Genomic DNA, 20,873 nt, shown 5'->3' with positions numbered 1-20,873 from the left:
ACTTAAACAAATAAAATAATAATAAATACGAGAATATGTCTACATTCATTGTTTCCATCAGGTCCGCTTCACCTGCTCTCTCTCTCTAACATCCGCGCAGTCATCTCCCTACGTTCACTGGATAAAGGCATTTCCCATGAGGCTTTGCTCCGACCATCCTTCATTAATTTATGAACAAAAAAACGAATTAAATCGCTGGCCAATTTATATTTTTGGTCATGAAAGTTACGTAAAGTCTGACTAAAAAGAATTAGATCAAGATAGGAGGCTAAGCAAAAATCAGTAAGCTGGATTAATGAGAGTGAGTTTATCACACCATAGCTGAGATGTACAGAGACAACAAGTGCTATATATATGGGTTGGACTACATTCTTTCATACCAGCAGAGATCTTGGAGATTTTCACGGGAACATGGTCTGATTCATTTTAACTCAATGGATGGCTCATGAACTTCACACGGCTGCGCAGAGCACTAGAGAAGACATTAATTTGCATGCAGCTGAATTCCTCCTTGAAGAGCCTTGGTTTGCGTTTGAACTTTCAACATTATTTGTCTGTAAGTAGATATTTCGTGTAAGGACATGTATTGCCGTTTAGAGAATTTAAAACTGACGTCGAATTTCTGTTTGTCACTGTTATTAGAGAATTTGGTATTTAGAAGCTAAGTTATGCTAGCTCTCGTGACAGCAATTTTTTTCATGTCCCCCCCCCGGAATTACTCTCTGAAATGTTCCCATTTATTGTCCCCCCCTGCAATGAAATGGGATCTCCGCCCCTGCACCTCGCCCATAACTCTACCATGAACACAAAATGTCTCAATGACCACGTCCATCTGCACAAACGAGTAGTCCCTGTGTTTGCTAAAACCCTGAAAGATGCTGCCTTTACACGGACAACCACCCCCCAAACACACAACAGAGGACACACAACCACCCCTACACCAATAACACGCCACCCACACTGCTTGCCACGCCCCGGCAGACAGAGGAGGCCTCAAGAGCCACATGGTGCAGGTCCGCCACCCCATCAACACCGGCCCTTTCAACCAGAGCCACTCACCTATGCCCAGGCGCTCAGTGGAACAGGAGGCTCTGCCGGCTGCGAACTTGGAGAGATATAGCAGATGCTCAGCCTCATCTGTTCTCGCCCTTTTGGGCAGTGGATCGCGGCCAGACCAGCAACAAAAAACTAAATTACAAAATTTGCTCTCTTTCTGACAGTCAGAAAACCATGCTGTGTCACAAATCTATCTATAAATCCAGAAATCTCTGTGTGTCTGTCAGTCTAGGGCGGATCTCCCTGACCGTAGTTACGTTAGTTATGAGATGAGGAGGGGTTCTGTTGATACCGGAGACGTTATAGTGAGATTGATAGTTCAACAAACCAATCAAACTTTTACCCTGTGAGTAGAAGCATGCTATCATTAGATAGGGTGCTCAGACACATCGCAAATCCTATGATACATATTTTTCAGTTACAATAAAGGGTTTTTTACATTGTCTATTTCTCTGTAATTTTTAAAAATCTTACCAAAAAAAAGTCAAACAACCAACTAGTAGGTACAAATACGACCATCTACGGAGTTTGGTCAGCCTTCTTTTTTTTTTTTAGCTTGCCGCTCTGTAGACGTGAGCATATACGGGATATGATTGGCTAGCTCCTGTCCTGTCAGTTATGCATGAAAGGGAATTTGATTGGCTGGCTGACTCATGCATTGCCTCCTCGAAACATACTTCAACTCTTGCTGCAAGCAAAGCAGGAAACGCAACGCACGCGAACCAAACGGAGCCACGATTCAGTTCGGCAAAGGATGACGTCACCCCATTCAAAGTGAATGGGGATACGTTAACCCTGACGCATAAACGCATTCCAACGCATCAATATGACCAGCCCGATAGTAATTATTTGTTAAGTTGCCAAGACGTGACATGTTTCGGTAAATGACCATATTTGGTAATTGCGTTGGTCATGTGATAGTATTTTGATTACTCTTCACAGCCTATTTAGATGGAGTGGCAGTTAACTTTGGGAATATTTTCACATAATTGAACATTGCACTTTGTTGAAGTGGTGTGCCTCCATGTAGCCTATACGCAAGTTTGACTTTGTAGCCTATCTTGTCATTATGTGTTTGTTATAGTTTAGCTTGCTCATAATTGTTACAAGCACTGTCACTTGATTAATCTAGCATGATGGTACTGTTCGTGAACTCGCTTAGCATAAACTGCTAGTACTAATGTACAAATATGAGTGTTACAGGGTTTACCTTTGCTAACTTTTGAGCGGTCTTTCATTTAGTGTACATGCTCTGTATAATTCATTATTTAAATGGTACAACAGGGCTGTGTATCTGATAAAGTTTCCGACAGTAAAAATCTTACCTTTCTGTGCAAACTATGTCCTCCTGGAAAATAAGCAATTATTTAAAAAAATGAAAATGAACTGAACTGAACTATGAACGAGTTCAGAATTTAAATGGTGAACTATGAACGTGAACGATTCATATTTACTTGTATGAACTGAACTTTGAACTAGTTCATGAGAGGTGTGAACGTGCACAACACTGTATCTAGCTAGCTAGGATTGTGACAATCTAGATAACAGTACAGTAAGGTAGCAGTGTGCAAGATAGCTGCTATCCCATTAACGTTATTGTTCAACTTCAAGGGATGTGTGTGCATGGTGATAAAAGTTTTCCACTGTCACTGTAGCGATAACTTGTAAAATGATGATCCTGATGTATTGCTACGGCTTTGTATCAGATCGCCAGGTTTTGTTCAACATTCATACAGAATGTTAAGCTCCTGGTAACTAGTTGGCGTTTGCTATCGCTAGCTAGCGTGCAATTTTACAGACGTTAACATTAACATTTTGACTGTAGCATTAACATTTTGATTTTAACATTAACACATTTGTAATAATACTAGTTGTCATGAACCATAACTGTTTGGGGATGTTCTCTCAACTACATAGTTATCATACCTAGCGATAGCTTAGTTCGCTAGTTAAATAGCTAGCTGCAAGCAGCTTCATTCCCCCCCCCCCCCCATTGTAAACGTAGGCAAATAAACATGTTGCATTCTATACAACCTGATTATGTCATTCTTTAAGATACATAGCCTGTCGTAGCGTTGCCACCTGTCCCGGTTTTACTGGGTTTGTATTTCTTTTTTGTAGCCTGTCCCGGAAAATTTCCAAATTCTCCCGGGACACGGAATGTCTCGGTTTTTCATGGGCTTTTTATAACATGAACATTCCTGATCATAAAATATTTTTTTCCTGCGGGTCCATACACTCAAACGTAGCATAGCCAATCTCGGTCGCGCATTAATTCAACTGATGCTTGCTATCGGAGGGCATGTGAAAGAGGTTGAATCGCTTACTGAATGTTACTGTAGGTTGTTCTGAATAGAAACAACGTTGACATGGGAGGGGAGACTGAGGACGAGGATGGCACTACTGGAACTGACAGGCCAGTTAAAAAGAACATTTTACGTAACACCTGTTTTAATAATGATTGGATGAAAAACAGATATTACTCCAAATGGCTAATAACCACACCACGCAATCAACTTTCTGCTACATGTTACCTATGCTCAGTTGATTCTCCTTAAGAATTAAGTGAAATCTGTTTTGGATGAACATGCTTAAACAAAAAACCATCAGAATCATGTTCAAGTAACCAGACAAACCAAGGCAATTTCATTCATGATTACAAAATGTTCAGCAGACAAAGTTACTGTTGCCGAATTAACAGCTACTTATCATGGTGTGCGACATGGTTACAGCTACCTGTCAAGTGTCACTGATAGCTGCAGCAAAGGGAAACACACAGTATAAATGGAAGACCAGGTAAGAAAATGATTACATCAAGAAGGCCTATATGACAGATGCATTAAGCGTAAGAGGCTATGTGATGCCAAAGTATGTTAAAGGCAACTCTAATGTCATCCCTCGTGTGTTTAGCTGAGAGGTAGAGAAGGCAAACACAAGCAATGCACACACCACTATCTAAGGAATTAGGTAAGCTGTTTCCACTCATGAGAATACTTTATAATATAATTTAAAATATTCGGTGCATCTGCACCAAAGACAATTCTGTCGCGTCGGTTGGATGTCCAAAGGACATTTTTGTTCATGCAGGTGTGCCTGGGATGTATTACCAAACAGGCATACTGGGCCCAGACCCCCATGAGCTAAGGGGCCCTAAACCAGAGCCTCTGCATGAAGTCGTTGTTATTAACTATTAAGTGTACCTGCACTGTTTTAGCAAATGAATATGTGCGCTGTATATCTTGTTGAGGTACAGGTGAATTAGGTTATTGTGCTGTTGAACAAAAAAAATGTCAATGTATTTATTTATTCAATGTAAGGTTTTGCGAGCGCACAAGAATGTTTTTTTTCGGGCGCGAAGAGGCCAGGCCCAGGGCCCCATGGTTTCATAATTCGTCGTAGGTGGGCCGTGGTATTTTGTGTCATCAATATGTACAGGTTCTTTATAAGACATAGGTGGCAACCCTAGCCTGTCGTCATTCTATACATCAATAGGCTAATTTAGAAGCAGTAATACATATTCCTGGCGGAATCTCTGGGTTAAATGCTCATTCATTGCGCCTCCAAGGTCCTGCAACGTCAGATCAGAAGAAGCTTAAGTAGGCCTATCTTGTCTTCTTGTCTGCAAGTGTAACGGACAGTAACAGAGTACATTTACTTGAGTCAGTACTTAAGTACAATTTTGAGGGATCTATACTTTACTCAAGTATCATTTTTGGGGAGTACTCATGACTTTACTCAAGTACATTTGAGAGACAAATTTTGTACTCTTTACTCCGCTACATTTCTATTCATAACCGTGAGTACCCGTTACTTCTACAAAAAAAAAAATCCTCAATTTGTCGTTTCCCTCTCAAACGTGATTGGATTGTGCAGGCACTACTGATTGGGACAGCCTATCAGCAATCACCTTCAGCTTTCCGCCAAAGTCAACTCCATGGTCAGATTAGATGAAAGACGAATCCATGGACGAAACGAAACAATGGAAGAAGATGCAGCAGGTCCATCCCGGGAATGTGTTAACCCGTGGCCCCACCTCGCCAGCCTATTTACATTTTCTGAACAATTTAATGATAGTTTTCGCTTCAAGTGTTTACTTTGTTTACCAAAACAGAACTTCATCAACGCCTACAAAAATTCATCCTCCAACTTGCGGAAGCATGTCAAGGTACGTACATCTTCCTTACATTTCTAAGCTAGATTCTAGCTACAGAAAAGTGCACTAAATAATTGGCTAGATGCGATAATGCAGCTTTTTACATTCTCAGTTACGTTTGAGTAGTCGAAGCCACATGCACCCGCCAATTTGCCACCTGTAGCTAGCTATTCAGATAGCTTACTGTTGCCTGACAATAGCTGAGGCAAGCTAATCGTGTTATACAGATAATCAACTGAAGTCCTTTCAGCTTCATGTTTTGACATGCCCCTGACAAATAGAACATACAGTGTATCTTTTCTAGTCTAAGATCGAGTATGAAACGTATTTTTTACCATGCAAAAGTAAAAGCCTAATTAGTTCAGTTGTAGGCTATGCTAGTTGCAAGCAGGACATTTCAGCTCACTTGTTTCACCGGAGCAAATAACTAGAGCTAGCCTTAGTTTAGTCTACTCTAAGGGGCTATTTGGCTTTTTAAAAAGTAACAGTTCAGTAACAGCTGGCCTAGTAAGACTTAGATTTATATAGCACATTTCGTACAAGAGTTGCAATTCAAAGTGCTTTACATAAAATCAATAAAAGCAAGCAGCAGGATCAATAAAATAATGGTCAACATCATATCAGAACCTGATGTTCCGAACCCCTTCTGCCTGGTATTTCCGAAACCCTTCTGCCTGGTATTTAGCTCAGTCGAAACCATAGTGCTGATTCATAGATTCCGCCCTACACTGTTAAATATTTTCCCTAGCTATGTTTCCCCGCCCAAAGGCCACCCTTCCTTCTATACCCTTCCTTCAGAGGCCTCCTTGTCTTCTTCCACGGAACACACTTCAGGGCTTCGGGAGAGACACTAGCTCTCTTTAACAGGCTTAAGGAAGGTGACTGCACCTAGGGGACTAGAACATTTGTTATGGAAATATCTCTGAGAATAATATGTGATATATTGAAGCCACAATATGGTTTCCGACAGTGCCATGGTACCCTCAAAACAGTTTTACAGAGAAATAATGAAAGTAATAAAAGTCATAAAACCCTTAAAACAGTTTCAAAGAGAACTAGTAAAAATAGTGCAAGTTACAGAGAAATAAAAAGTGCCAGATAAAACTAATAAAATGCTTTTGTAAAAAGATAGGTTTTAAGCTGCCTTTTAAAGGTGTCCAGCGTGTTTGCTTCCCTAATATTAACTGGTAATGTGTTCCATAATTTTGGGGCGTAGTTGACAAAGGCTGCATCACCAATCTTCTTATGACTGCTTCTGGTAACCTGTAACAGACCTGTATCTGATGATCGCAGTGTTCTAGCTGGTGTGTAGTTAGTAAGAGAGTTAGCAATGTAGCTAGGTCCTTGTCCATTTAGAGCTTTGTATGTGAGGAGGAAGACCTTAAAGTCAATTCTAAAGGTAACAGGAAGCCAGTGTAAAGTAGCTAGGACAGGACTAATGTGTTCTCTCCTTCTAGTTTTGGTTAAAAGTCTAGCTGCAGAGTTTTGAATGAGCTGGAGTCTTACAGTTGTTTTCTTGGGAAGACCAGTAAAAAGTGAATTACAGTAGTCTAGCCGGCTCGATATGAAAGCATGAATAAGCTTCTCGGCATCATTTTGGTTTAAGAATGATCGTACCTTTGCTATGTTCCTGAGGTGAAAGAAAGCTGTTTTGGTGACTTTGTTAATGTGGAAGTTGAAATTCAAATCTGAGTCCAGGATGACACCAAGACTCACCTCAGGTTTAATCCACCGGGATAAACCTCCTAGATTCTTGGTGAGCATCTCTCTTTTTAATTTGGGGCCGATAAGTAGGACTTCAGTTTTGTCCTCATTGAGTTTAAGAAAGTTGTTGTTCATCCATTTGTTTATTGCCAATAAACAGTTGGTAATGGAGTATACCGCTGTTGCATCATTAGGTTCAGCGGAAATATACAATTGTGTGTCATCCGCATAGCTATGAAAATCTATACTGTATTCTCTGATGATGTCACTGAGTGGTAACATATAAAGAGAAAAGAGTAATGGACCTAAGCAGCTCCCTTGTGCAACCCCGTAGCAGCTTTCATGTTTCTCGGACATATGGTCTCCTAGACTAACATAAAACTTCCTTCCTCTAATATATGATTTGATCCAGTTCAATACACAGTCAGAGAACCCAATAAGAGTTTCAAGTCTATTGATTAGGATGTCGTGATCAATGGTATCAAATGCTGCACTAAGATCTAACAGGATAAGGATAGAAACTTGATTTGCATCAGAGTTTTGTCTGAGGTCGCTAATTATTTTGGTGAGAGCGGTTTCAGTACTGTGATGTTTTCTGAAACCTGACTGAAAGACTTCCAAGATGTTATTTTCTTCCAGAAAGGAATTTATTTGGACTAATACTATCTTTTCCAGGACTTTACTAATAAATGGAAGATTAGATATCGGTCTATAGCTTGCTAGTGTACTGGTATCCAATTGGGTTTCTTTAATAGGGGCCTTACAACAGCTGTTTTGAAGGCATCTGGGAAAACGCCAGTTCTAAGGGAGGTGTTTATGATGTCAAGGACCGGACCTGAGACACTATCAAACACTCGCTTAAAGAATGCAGTGGGAATAGGATCAATATCTGAGGTAGTAGATTTACATTCAATGATGATTTTGGAGAGTTCACTTAGTGTGATAAGTTGCAAGATCTACTGATGTCAATTTCACCTCCAGTAGTAGTGATACTAGCTCTGATCGATGTTATTTTGTTCTTGAAGAACTGAGCGAACTCTTCGCATTTAGCTGCTGAGGATAGTGGGGGGGCAGGGACAGTGTTTAGCAGCCGGCCAATGGTTGAGAACAGAACTCTGGAATTTCCGGCATTTTCTGTAATAATGTTGGAAAAATAATCTTTCCTTGCTAGACGGATGGTTTTGTTATAGGTAGTTAGTGCATCTTTGTAGATACCGTGGTGGATAGTGGTCTTTGTTTTTCTCCATTTTCTCTCTGCTACGCGACATTTTCTTTTTATTTCACTAATATTTTTATTTCTCAGCCATGGGGAGGTCCTACTTGTAAACTTCTTTTTTGTTTTAATTTGGGCTACAGAGTCTAACACAGATGATAATGCATCATTTAGGTTCTCTACCATTTCATTCAGAGAGCAGTCATGACTAGTTAGCTCATATAGAGCAATCTGCTCAGAAAATCTCTCCATAGCTTCATCGTCTAGATGTCTTTTATGGACTAAGAATTCTTTTGTGGTTTTGGTAAGATGATTTCCATATCAAAAAGTATACAATAATGGTCAGACAGGGGTAGATCAGTTATTGAAATATTATTTATGTTTAATCCAGTTGTTATTACTAGATCTAGTGTGTTTCCGTGCTGGTGTGTTGGATCCGTTATGTGTTGAGTTAGATCGAAACTGGCTAGGAGATTTAAAAGCTCAGTAGTTCTTGGGTCTGCTTTTTTATTTACATGGATGTTTAGGTCTCCATTCAGGACTATTTTGTCATACCTGGTGACACATAGTGATAATAGTTCGGAGAATTCTTGTATGAATATTGGCAAGGGCTTGTGTGGCCGATATATAATAACAAACAGTACTGATTCTGTTTTGAGCTCCATAGCAAGATATTCAATTGATGTAAATTCACCTAGCTCGGTGATTTTGAACAACAGTTAAGATGAGAAAATAGCTGCAACTCCTCCACCTCTTTTTGATTTCCTAGAAACTTGGTGGAAGCTGTAATCAGGAGGACACGCTTCTATCAAAGTTGCTGTTGCCGTGTCATCGTTTAGCAAAGTTTATGTAAGACAGATACAATCTAAATTGTTTTCTTTAACCAGATTGTTAACCAGAAAGGTTTTGCTATTTAGAGATCTGACATTTAGAAGGGCCAGTTTCATCTGTGGGGTATTAACAGGTAAAACAGGGGGAGATATGTTTCTAGGAAGAACATGGATAGTTTCCAACCTTCTAGGATGAGTTTTGGGTTTATAACCATGCATTTTACCATGCCATTTGCTGTTTATGATGACCGGTATGTTTGATGAAATAGCATGGTGGCTGTCCTATTGTTGTTTTTCTTCGGGCTGAAAGTCCATATTACTGAGTTCATGGGCCGCCACAGCCTCCTCCAGGGTCGCGGCATGTTCCTCCACAGCCTCCTCCACAAGGTGGTTTATCCCGGGGGAATTCCTTGGGGTGGTAAGGGTCTGTGCAGGGCCTGTGTCCTTGGGGGAGGCTGTTTGAATGTTCTGTTCTGTCCCATGGGAGGAGTTTTGGGATGTGTCAATCTTAGGCACAGCAGGGGTAGGGAGTGAGGCTTGAATTTGGCTGTTTGAGGTTGTCAAGAGTGCGTGGCTGATGTTTGCTGTAAGTAATCTAGACCCTTTACGGTTTGGGTGGAGTCCATCAGCTTGAAAACGGTCTGCACAATTCCAAAAAACATTGAAATTGTCAATAAATCTCCGGTTGTGTGCAAGACAGACAGATGCCAGCCATGTATTGAAAGATAGGAGTCGACTGAAGATTTCATTTCCTCTGCGAAAACATGCAATCGGTCCACTGATAGTCACATCTTGATATTTGTTTAGTGTGTTCAGTAGCTGGATGAAAAAAATCTTGGCATTGTTTGGTTTATTCTTGAGGATTGTTTGTATCTCTGACGACAGTTTCTCGACAGATGTGTTGCTAAGGCAAAGATTTTCTGTCCTTGCAAGTTTGACATGTTCTGTCATGGCATCTCCAACCAAGATAGTAGCCATCTGTGGCGTCATGTTTGCATTCCACACAATTGCTTTATCAGTAGTTATGGGGCCAGTTCTTGGGTTGTTTGGGTAAACAAAGATAGCCTTTCGTGCTGGACTATGGTTATCCTCTGTGCCAATGCTAGCATTATTAGCTTCAAGGCTGGTGCTAGCAGCGTTAGCTCCTCTGAGTGCTAATGGGCTGTGAGAAGCCTCGGCGCTAGTGGTGTTAGCATACCTCAGTCTTTGGCGATCCTGTGGTACTGTTGTCTATAGTGGTTGAGTAGCGCCCCGAGTGGTCCGAGAGGGGCTTAAGGTGAAATGGGGGACTCCCGGGTGCGGCAGATGAGGACCATCATGATGTGTAGGGGATCCGGGCCCTTTATGCTTGTTAGCAGCATGGATAGCACTCCTGTGCCTTTTGGCCTTGGGTGTGGAGAATTGCTCCCCTTGGAGAGTTTCCAGTGGTGAAAATCTATTTCCAAGCACAACAGGAGGAGAGGCGATGTGGGAAGAGTTTCTGCCTCGCTTTTTTCGCTTCTTATCCTGGGTTCTAATCCATTTTCCGTTGGAGGTAGAAGCGGAGCTAGGCCTCTTTGGATTTGTGCCAAGAGTAGGCCATGGCTCATCAGATAGAGACAAGTCCGGTTGTAACAAGTCCGGTTGAGAGCGAGGTTTGTCGGCGAGGTTTGACTGAGCAGCAATCCCGTCCAGAAATCGCTCACCATCATAAATCTGGTACAGGACAGACACCCGAGTCTCCAACTCCATGATCTTCTTTTTCAAGTTGAGACAGCTAACGCAGTCTGGAGAGTCTGTGAGTGTCATGGTGCTGAGTGGCTAAGCTAAGCTAGGTTAACCGAAGCTAAGCTAGGCTACGCTCTGAAGGGGTGTAGAAAAGAATTTAAGTTCCAGGGAGGCACCGTATGAGCCGAGGAAATAGCTTGAAAGTGGATAGAGCAGTTAGGCAGTATCTAAGTAGCATTAATGTAACATTATTAAAGCAAGCGATAGCAAGCAAGAAGCAGGAGCAGCAGTGAGGAGCTGCTTCCAGGAGGAGTGTCTAGTCTATGTCTAGGCCTAGACAGGATTACAAAAGTGTTTGTTGAACTGTAAGGCTTAAATGCCTATTTAAGTTGGGGAAGCTCTTGAGTGTACTTATACCTGTCTTGTTATACCATAACATAAATTGCTGTAGCCTACAATTGTATTTAAATACATGAGAGATATGCTACCCAAAGTCTTGTATTTGCCTGACCTAATATTGCAGGACTTGTTAGAATGTCAGAAGCACCTAAATACTTTGCTGGTCCCCGTAAATTAAAGTTACTTGCACCAGTAAAACCAATTAAAAAGTTAGTCTGGAGCCATTGGAAAATTATGAACAACCAGCACTTCATAATTAATAATACTGCTATGTAGACTATATGATGGGTATTTTTTCTAATATTTATTATTTTTTTTTATAGTTAAACTGAAATATTATACTGTGTTTTACAGAGAAGGCATGATACAAATCTGGAGGAATACTGTCAACTGACTTCAACAGCCTGCAAGAGGCCATCAGAAGGTGGAACAGGCTTCAAGGCGAAGCAACTGAAGCTGTTGGAGACCAAGAATTTTGAGAACCAACTTCTCAATTTCAACAAGGACTTCATGACATTTGATTGAACTGAAGTACAGTACACACACACACACACACACACAGAGAGAGTTGTCACACATAGATGTGTGAGAATGGTGTTATTCAGCTGAAAGCATTTTCTCCTGCCTATGACTGTATGTCAATGTGAGAGGAAGGGGCTTAATACTGTCATTCAAATGAGCTGAATTTTTCCTTATTTGTACACTGACCTAAACACAGCTGATTAGCTGATTTTCTTTAATCATTTATCTTCTTTGCTATGCTGTGTGTATAACACGGTCAGGTTCAGAGGTGTCAGAACATTGCTATATTTCCTTCTTTGCTGGTTTAGGTTCATTGATTTGATTGATGAAAAAACAGAAACCCACACATACATACAATTGTTAGCTGAATTTTCTTTCTGATATTACATACGTAAGCTGAGCGTTTGTTTTTATGTTCTTGAGTATACTGTGTGTTTAACACAGTCAGGTTCAAATGTGGATGCAAAAATCCATTAAAACTCTAGCAGAGGTTTGTCAGAGCGTTGCCATTGTGCTATTGCCTTGTAGGCAAGTGAGATGTTAAATAAAGCAACATGGTAAAAAGATGAAAATTACTTGATTTTACTTTCAAATCCAAGGTATTAACATAAACATTTTTCATAACTCCATGTAGGACATTTCTATACATAAATGTACTGTAAGCACCGTAATGCAATATTTAGAAAATGTACTCTTGTACTCATGATACTCAAGTACTTTTAAAAACAGGTACTTTAGTACTTTTACTTAAGTAGACATCTGACTGTAGTACTTTTACTTGTACTTGAGTAAAATTTTGTCACGTCTCTGCATGTTCGCCGCTCCTCTAGAGGGCGGTGCCTTTCTTAGATCACGTTAGCGCTCACCTTTCATCACACCGAGGTCTGTCGGTTCACGGTTTGCGGTGATTACAAACTTCCTACTTTAACACCGGGTGTCCCTCCACCTTCACTCCGTCATGAGTTTGCGTGAGTATATGTTTTCTGGGTTGTTTGCTCTCCGCCGTGAGAGTCGCGACATTGTTTTCTCTTGAAGTGTTGAACGTGCACTAAAGTGAAGCACGGTAGACTAGTCACGCTACCGAGTGACTAAGTATTGAACGGTAACGCCGCTGACGTGCATCATTCCTTTCTATTTTTGGATTATACTTTCTCCGTTGTGGATTACCTTTTTGTTACAAACTATTGTCTCCTGTCGAGGAGTTAAAGACGTTATTGATTGTATCTCCTTAGTTCAGCACACTGCCAAGTGTGTTACAGTGATCCTTTAGTTAAACAGACAATAACATTTCCGTTTTCCTGCCTTGTGGATTACAATTCGAATTGCCATCAACTGCACTGCTCTGTGGAGCTCGCAGTTGACAGAGGAGTATTTTTGCCTTTTTCCCAGTGGAGTATTTTGTGGATTATTAGGCCTGCTCTGTTTGAAGAAGAACTTGTGTTTTCAATTAACTCTTTTGAATCTCACCTGCTGTCTGCGCTTGTGCTTAAAACCTGACCTGATAGCATGACGGAGTCAAAGCAGAGCACAGCAGAGATGCAGGAGATCAGAGATGGCATACTACAGCTGGGTGCATTGATAAATGACTATGTGCCCCGACTGACTCAGGTGGAACAGACAATGGCGCAGTTGACCAACTCTGTTAATGCGCTATTGGCACGGCCTCCGCCGACACCGACAGCTCCACATTCCGACAGAGGGGCAGGCTCCAGCACTCAGGGTGCTGCACCAGTCACACCCGCTTCTCTTAAAGTTACACTATCAGCTCCACAACCATACTCCGGGGAACCTAACGCCTGTCGGGGCTTTGTGTTACAATGTGCTCAGGTGTTCCAACACCAAGCACATCTTTTCCCCACTGAAGAGGCAAGGGTGGGCTACATTATCTCCCGCCTCTCGGGACCAGCCCTAGAGTGGGCGACCGCCGTCTCCGAGCGCCAGCTGCCGGAAGTAAATGACAGCCAGGCTTTTCTCCAGCGCCTGAGTCTGATCTTTGACACAGGACAGACTGAGAATCAGGCGGCTCAACGTATCCTTGCCATGACCCAGGGCAACCGTTCTGTTGCCCAATATGCCGTGGAGTTCCGCACGATGGCAGTCCGGAGCGGCTGGGAGAATCATGCTCTGCGCCCCGCCTTCTATCGAGGCCTGCTGGGGTCCGTGAAGGATGAACTGGTAAACCGGGACTGGGGGCAGACGCTCGACACACTCATCAACCTAGCGATCCAGCTTGATGGCCGCATCCAAGAACGACGCCTGGACCGTCGTGAGAGCCGGGCACCAATGACGATCTTCCTGCCACGGTTTACTACATCAGCTTCAACGCCGGCACTGACTCTGCCGCCTGCGGAGCCTATGGAACTCGGCCGTTTCCGTTTGAACCGCGAGGAGCGCAGCCGACGCCTCCAGAGGGGACTTTGTATGTACTGCGGAGCTGCAGGCCATCAAAGGCAGCAGTGTCCAGACCTGCAGGGAAAAGACGACACTCGTCAGGGGGTCCAGGGTCCCTGGTGAGTGGAAGTGCTGAGACTCCTGGGGCCGTTAACCGCCTTTCCATCCCCATTCGCCTCTGTCATGTAGGCAAGAGTTTGCCTATAGTCTCCCTTTCGGCTTTGGTGAACTCCGATGCTGCGGTTAACCTAATGGACATCACCCTGGCGAAACAGCTGGGAATTCCGACCACCCCCGTGGCCATTCCCCAACCAGTCCAGGCCTTGTACAGTCGTCCTTTGGGTTCCGGGCAGCTGGACCGGGTAACGGCTCCTTTAATTATGTCCACGAAGGATGGCCACCAGGAAACCATCCACTTCTGGCTCACCACAACTCAGCAGGACCCGGTGGTGCTAGGCTATCCCTGGCTGGCGGTTCACGAACCGCAGTTTTCATGGGCGAACAGCTCTCTACTTCACTGGGGCACCACCTGTACCACAGCAGGCCATCTTCCAGCTCACAGACCTACAACGCCCTCCAGAACTGTATCTGCAGCCACCGTCTCGGCTGTTCGACCGGCGGGCGTTCCCCCGACCGCGAATATCTTGGCTCCTCCCACCAAGACTGATCTGGCACTAGTGCCGACCTTCTACCACGACCTGGTGGAGGTGTTCAGTAAGCAAAGGGCTACCACTCTCCCCCCTCATCAGCCGTATGACTGTGCGGTCGACCTATTGCCGGGAACCTCTCCCTCTAGAGGGCGTCTCTACCCTCTGTCTGTCCCGGAGACTCAGGCAATGAATGATTACATCCAGGAGGCGCTGCGCCTTTGGCTGATTTGCCCTTCTTCGTCTCCGGCGGCAGCGCCCTTCTTTTTTGTGAGCAAGAAGGATGGTGATCTCAGACCGTGCATTGACTATCGGGGGCTCAATGGGATTACAAGAAAGAACAAGTACCCACTGCCCCTCATGTCGACGGCTTTTGAGCGCCTCCAGGGGACCACAGTGTTTACGAAGTTAGACCTCAGGAACGCTTACCACCTCGTACGCATTCGTCCCGGGGACGAATGAAAGACCGCTTTCATAACACCCAGCGGCCACTACGAGTACTTGGTAGTGCCCTTTGGCTTATCTTACAACCCTGGGGTCTTCCAGGCCCTAATTAATGACGTCCTATGGGAGTTTTTGGAGATCTTTGTGTTTGTATATCTTGACGATATTTTGATCTTCTCCAAATCTCTTAGCGACCACGTAGGTCATGTCCGAGCTGTCCTGGAAGCATTCCTTCGAAATAATTTGTTTTGCAAGGTGGAGAAATGTGAATTTCATTCCTCCTCCACAACCTTCTTAGGTTTTGTTGTTGGTCCCAAGGGCCTTTCCATGAACGCAGAGAAGGTCCAAGTCATCAAGGACTGGCCGATCCCCACCACCATAAAGAGGGTCCAGAGTTTCCTGGGGTTCGCCAATTTTTACCGGCGGTTCATCCAGAACTATAGCACCCTAGCAGCCCTGATCATATCACTGCTTCGAGGGGGTCCCCGTCGGTTAGTGTGGACTGCGGCCGCTCAGAAGACTTTCGAGGACCTCAAACGGAGGTTCTGTTCAGCGCCCATTCTCACTCTCCCAGACCCATCCAAACCTTTTGTGCTAGAAGTGGACGCATCGGACTCGGGAGTGGGGGGGCATACTATCCCAGCGCGCAGTGGAGGACGGCAAGCTCCACCCCTGCGCCTTCTTCTCCAGAGCTCTCTCTCCGGTAGAGCGCAATTATGATGTGGGGAACCGGGAACTACTGGCGATCAAGTTAGCCATAGAAGAATGGCGCCACTGGCTAGAGGGGGCAGCTGATCCCTTCCTCATATATACTGACCACAAAAACCTGGAGTATATCAGGCAGTCGAAACGGCTCAACCCTCGGCAGGCTCGCTGGGCTCTGTTTTTCAGTCGGTTCAACTATGTGGTGACCTATCGTCCAGGCTCCAAGAATGGTAAAGCGGACGCCCTCTCACGCCTCCACATGTCGGAGGCAGAGGAAGTAGCTCCGAAACCCATCATTCCTCCTTCAAGGGTTGTGGCCGCCGTTCGCTGCCTCCTAGAGGAGGAGGTTCGTCAGGCACAAGAAATCACCCCGGCTCCTACCGAGGCACCTCAGGGTCTATTGTTTGTGCAAGCATCGTGTTGGACTAAGGCATTAGAATGGGCACACTCCTCACGGCTTGCTGGCCATCCGGGAATCCGACGCACCCAGGAACTACTCCAGAGACGGTTCTGGTGGCCGAGGATGCGGCGGAGTATGTGGTAGCATGCACCGTCTGCATGGCCGCAAAGCCGGACAACCGGAGACCAGCGGGACTCCTGCAACCCCTTCCGATTCCACGCCGACCTTGGACTCACATCTCACTGGACTTCATAACAGGGCTCCCTCCGTCCCAAGGGAACACTGCCATCTTGGTAGTGGTAGATCGCTTCTCAAAGGCTGCTCGATTCATCGCCTTGGTCAAACTCCCCACAGCCAAACAGACTGCAGAGGTTTTGGTGAAAGAGGTTGTGCGCTATCACGGACCCCCTGAGGATCTGGTGAGCTATCGGGGTCCTCAGTTCGTGGCCCGCTTCTGGAAGGCCCTCTGGAGCCATCTGGGAGCCTCCGTCAACCTCTCCTCGGGGTACCACCCGCAGTCAAACGGTCAAACGGAGCGAGTGAACCAAGGTTTAGAAATCTATCTCCGGTGTTACACCTCCAAGGATCCCAACAAGTGGAGTCAAAATCTTCTGTGGGCTGAGATTGCCCACAACCAGCAGTGGAGCGCAGCCACTGGGACTTCTCCCTTTGAAGTCATGTGGGGCTACCCCCCACACTTGTTTCCTTCCACACTGGAGAAAGGGACTGTTCCGGCAGCGCGCAGTTCTGTGGCCCGCCTTTCGCAGCCGCTGGCAGCAGGCTCGGCGGGTGTTACTACAATCTCAGAAGCAAATGAGGCAACAGGCAGACCGACGGAGAAGACCCGGCTCGACACTCCGGACAGGCAAGCAAGTGTGGCTGTCCACCAAGGGGCTGGCTCTGAAGGGGGAGATCCGGAAACTAGCCCCGCGTTATATGGGGCCCTTCCGTATCCTCCGGAGGATCTCACGAACAGCCTTCCTTGTGGAATTGCCACGCTCTTTGCGTATCCACCCAGTCTTCCATAGGTCAGCTCTGCGCCCAGCCATCTCCTCCCCCCTGTGTCCTGCCCTACCAGCTCCACCACCGCCCAAGTTCATTGCTGGGGGTCCCACGTATACCGTTCAGCGACTGTTGGATAGGCGCAAGGTCGGGAGATCCACCCAGTACCTGGTGGACTGGAAAGGGTATGGACCTGAGGAGCGCAGCTGGGTGCCGGCAAAGTTCATTGTGGACAAGGACCTCATTCGACAGCTACAGGCATCTCTTCCTAGGCCGTCAGGTGTCGGCCCTCGGAGGGGGGGTTCTGTCACGTCTCTGCATGTTCGCCGCTCCTCTAGAGGGCGGTGCCTTTCTTAGATCACGTTAGCGCTCACCTTTCATCACACCGGGGTCTGTCGGTTCACGGTTCGCGGTGATTACAAACTTCCTACTTTAACACCGGGTGTCCCTCCACCTTCACTCCGTCATGAGTTTGCGTGAGTATATGTTTTCTGGGTTGTTTGCTCTCCGTCGTGAGAGTCGCGACATTGTTTTCTCTTGAAGTGTTGAACGTGCACTAAAGTGAAGCACGGTAGACTAGTCACGCTACCGAGTGACTAAATATTGAACGGTAACGCCGCTGACGTGCATCATTCCCTTTTATTTTTGGATTATACTTTCTCCGTTGTGGATTACCTTTTTGTTACAAACTATTGTCTCCTGTCGAGGAGTTAAAGACGTTATTGATTGTATCTCCTTAGTTCAGCACACTGCCAAGTGTGTTACAGTGATCCTTTAGTTAAACAGACAATAACATTTCCGTTTTCCTGCCTTGTGGATTACAATTCGAATTGCCATCAACTGCACTGCTCTGGGGAGCTCGCAGTTGACAGAGGAGTATTTTTGCCTTTTTCCCAGTGGAGTATTTTGTGGATTATTAGGCCTGCTCTGTTTGAAGAAGAACTTGTGTTTTCAATAAACTCTTTTGAATCTCACCTGCTGTCTGCGCTTGTGCTTAAAACCTAACCTGATACATTTAGCAAGGGGTATCTGTACTTTTACTCAAGTAAGAAATCTGTGTACTCTGTCCGCCTCTGAACGTGGGTAACAAACTCATTTACATTTCAGTAATTGTAACTGCGTTACTTGATTTAAAAAAAAATACTTCGTTACATGCTCGTTACCGCTAAAAGTAGTGGAATTACAGTAACACCAATATTTCTTTTCCATACAAAGCTACATTACTTGGACAACATGGCACCCCAAACCATTTTCTAACAGCCTTATTCATGAGTAGTGATATACATAGGCCTAACATAAACTACTTTTACTCTCTGTAGTAGTGATGTACATAGGCCTAACATAAACTACGTTTTAATGTAGGCTGCAAAATTGCTTCATACCCTGTTGGTGTACACATCATAATAGCGTAGACTCAAGTCTCAAGTGTTTTTATTTGTCACATACAATAAATTGAAGTGAAATGTTAAAGGGTCAATGCTCCACACTGTGCAAAAATAAATAAAAATATAAAATAAATTAATTTATTAATTTATATAGATAAAATAAAAAATGTAAATGAAATCAAATTTAAAAATAAGGTGTTGAATTAAAAATTTGAATTCAAGTGTCTCACTGCCTGTGGATAAAAACTTCTCTTAAGTCTCTCAGTCCTTGAGTTAAGGCTTCGTAGGCGTCTACCCGACGGCAGCAGGGTGAAGAGGCTGGCATTGGGGTGTGTCCTTCACGTTGGGTAGGGACGCTCTGATAGTCCGCTCAGCTGAGCGCACCACCCTCTGTAGGTTGGCCTGGTCTTGAGCGGTACAGCTTCCGTACCAGACGGAGATGCATCCTGTGAGGACGCTCTCCACGGCTGAGGAGTAGAAGGTCTTCAGGATGGAAGGGGAGACCTTGAATTTCCTCAGCCTCCGGAGGAAGTACAGTCGCTGCCTAGATGACTTTGTCACATGTTGTGTGTGGAGGGTCCAGGTTAGGTCTTCAGTGATGTGCACATTAGGCATGGGAAGATTCACCGATGCGCATCGGAAAATCGATACAACATGTAAGATGCAGTTGCATCGATTTGCAAACGTCTGCATCAGTAAAAACCGCACATAAACTTGAGATGCATCGTATCAAAATGATCTGCATCGATACAAACCGATTATTATCTATTATTATAACTTTTTAGAAACGTGTCTCTGAGTTTCAGTTGTGTTTCTATCCCTACCCCTCTAGTCTCTGCTCAAATCTCGGCTCAAGGCTCGCGCGAATAGGCGGGTCCAAACAAACGTGCTTTCGAGACGAGGCGGCCAGCCAGTCAGATAGCGCGTTAGCATGGAGGAAAACGAAACGGAGGTAATACATTCGGTTGTGGGCTTTAAGTCTACGGTATGGAAAGATTTTGGCTTCTACAAACGAGATCTTTCTTAAAAAGAACTTGAAAAAGACTCATCTGGGTTAAGTGTTTGGATTCACTTGTCTTAATTTCCAGATGGGGAACTGTTACTCCCTTGTTATGGCCATTTGTTCATAATGATGAATCATATTACAGTGCATGGAGTTAATGAGTATATCCCTTTTGAAAAGTAACATTATGAACTATATTTCAATAAGTACACGTGTTATTTCCAAAATGTGCACTGAGTAAATGGAAAAAATTTCACCTAAGTTACATTATTAACCTTACTTTGCTCATCAGATATTGTATGCACATTTTGGGCATAACATTTGCCTATGCACATTTTGGAAATAACTTGTGCTTATTAAAATGTTGTTCAAAATGTTACTTTTCAAATGGGGTGTACTCATCAATGGTGTGCATTGTATATTTTGGGGAAAATGCAATATGTTCCTGTTAATGCTTTCCCATTAGTTTTTATAGTGGATGGAATCTCCTGGCCTGCACCTTTTTGTATTAGCCCATTTTATTTGGTTTACCTAATGTATAAACGTAAAGCACTTTTAAAGGCTTAACTGGAAAACATGCCTTTGTGTAGGGCTTAAATTGTTCTACAACATGCACTAAAGAGAAATCTGAATTTTTGTTAAAGGTTACACTTGTATCCTAAAGTTCCATAGACCTACAATGAATTACTCTCTAAGTTGTACTTCCTTTGTTTCAAAATAAAAGCTTTAATGCCTCAAGTGCCATAACTTGAACTATGTATTCCATGGTGTACTTTTCTTCTGCATTGCATTGCATCGTATTGTATCGTATCGTATCGTATCGTATCGCACTGGATCGTATTGTTTTAAAATTAGATCGTACTGTATCGCACCGGATCGCAGGAGGTAGGAGAATCGTATCGTATCTTATCACTGGCAATTCCATGAATCGTGAATGTATCGAATCGTTGGTAGTGTATCGAGATGTGTATCGTATCGCCTTGATGGTGAAGATTCCCATCCCTAGTGCACACCCAGGTACTTAAAACTAGGAACCCTCTCCACAGGCTCCCCGTTGATGATGAGGGGGGTGAACCCGCTGTCCTGCTTCCGCCGGAAGTCCACCACCATTTCCTTTGTCTTTTTTATATTTAGGGCCAAATTGTTGGACTGTCACCACAGTGCCAGGTCTGCCACTTGGTTCTGGTAGGGCTGCTCGTTGTTATCAGAGATAAGACCCAGCACCACAGTGTCGTCTGCAAATTTAATGATGGAGGTTGAACTTCCGGAGGCTGTGCAGTCATAAGTGTAGATGTTGTACAGCAGCGGGCTT

This window comes from Sprattus sprattus, assembly GCF_963457725.1.
Source record: "Sprattus sprattus genome assembly, chromosome: 9".
In the NCBI taxonomy this organism is placed as follows: Eukaryota; Metazoa; Chordata; class Actinopteri; order Clupeiformes; family Clupeidae; genus Sprattus; species Sprattus sprattus.
This window is presented reverse-complemented; position numbering follows the sequence as displayed.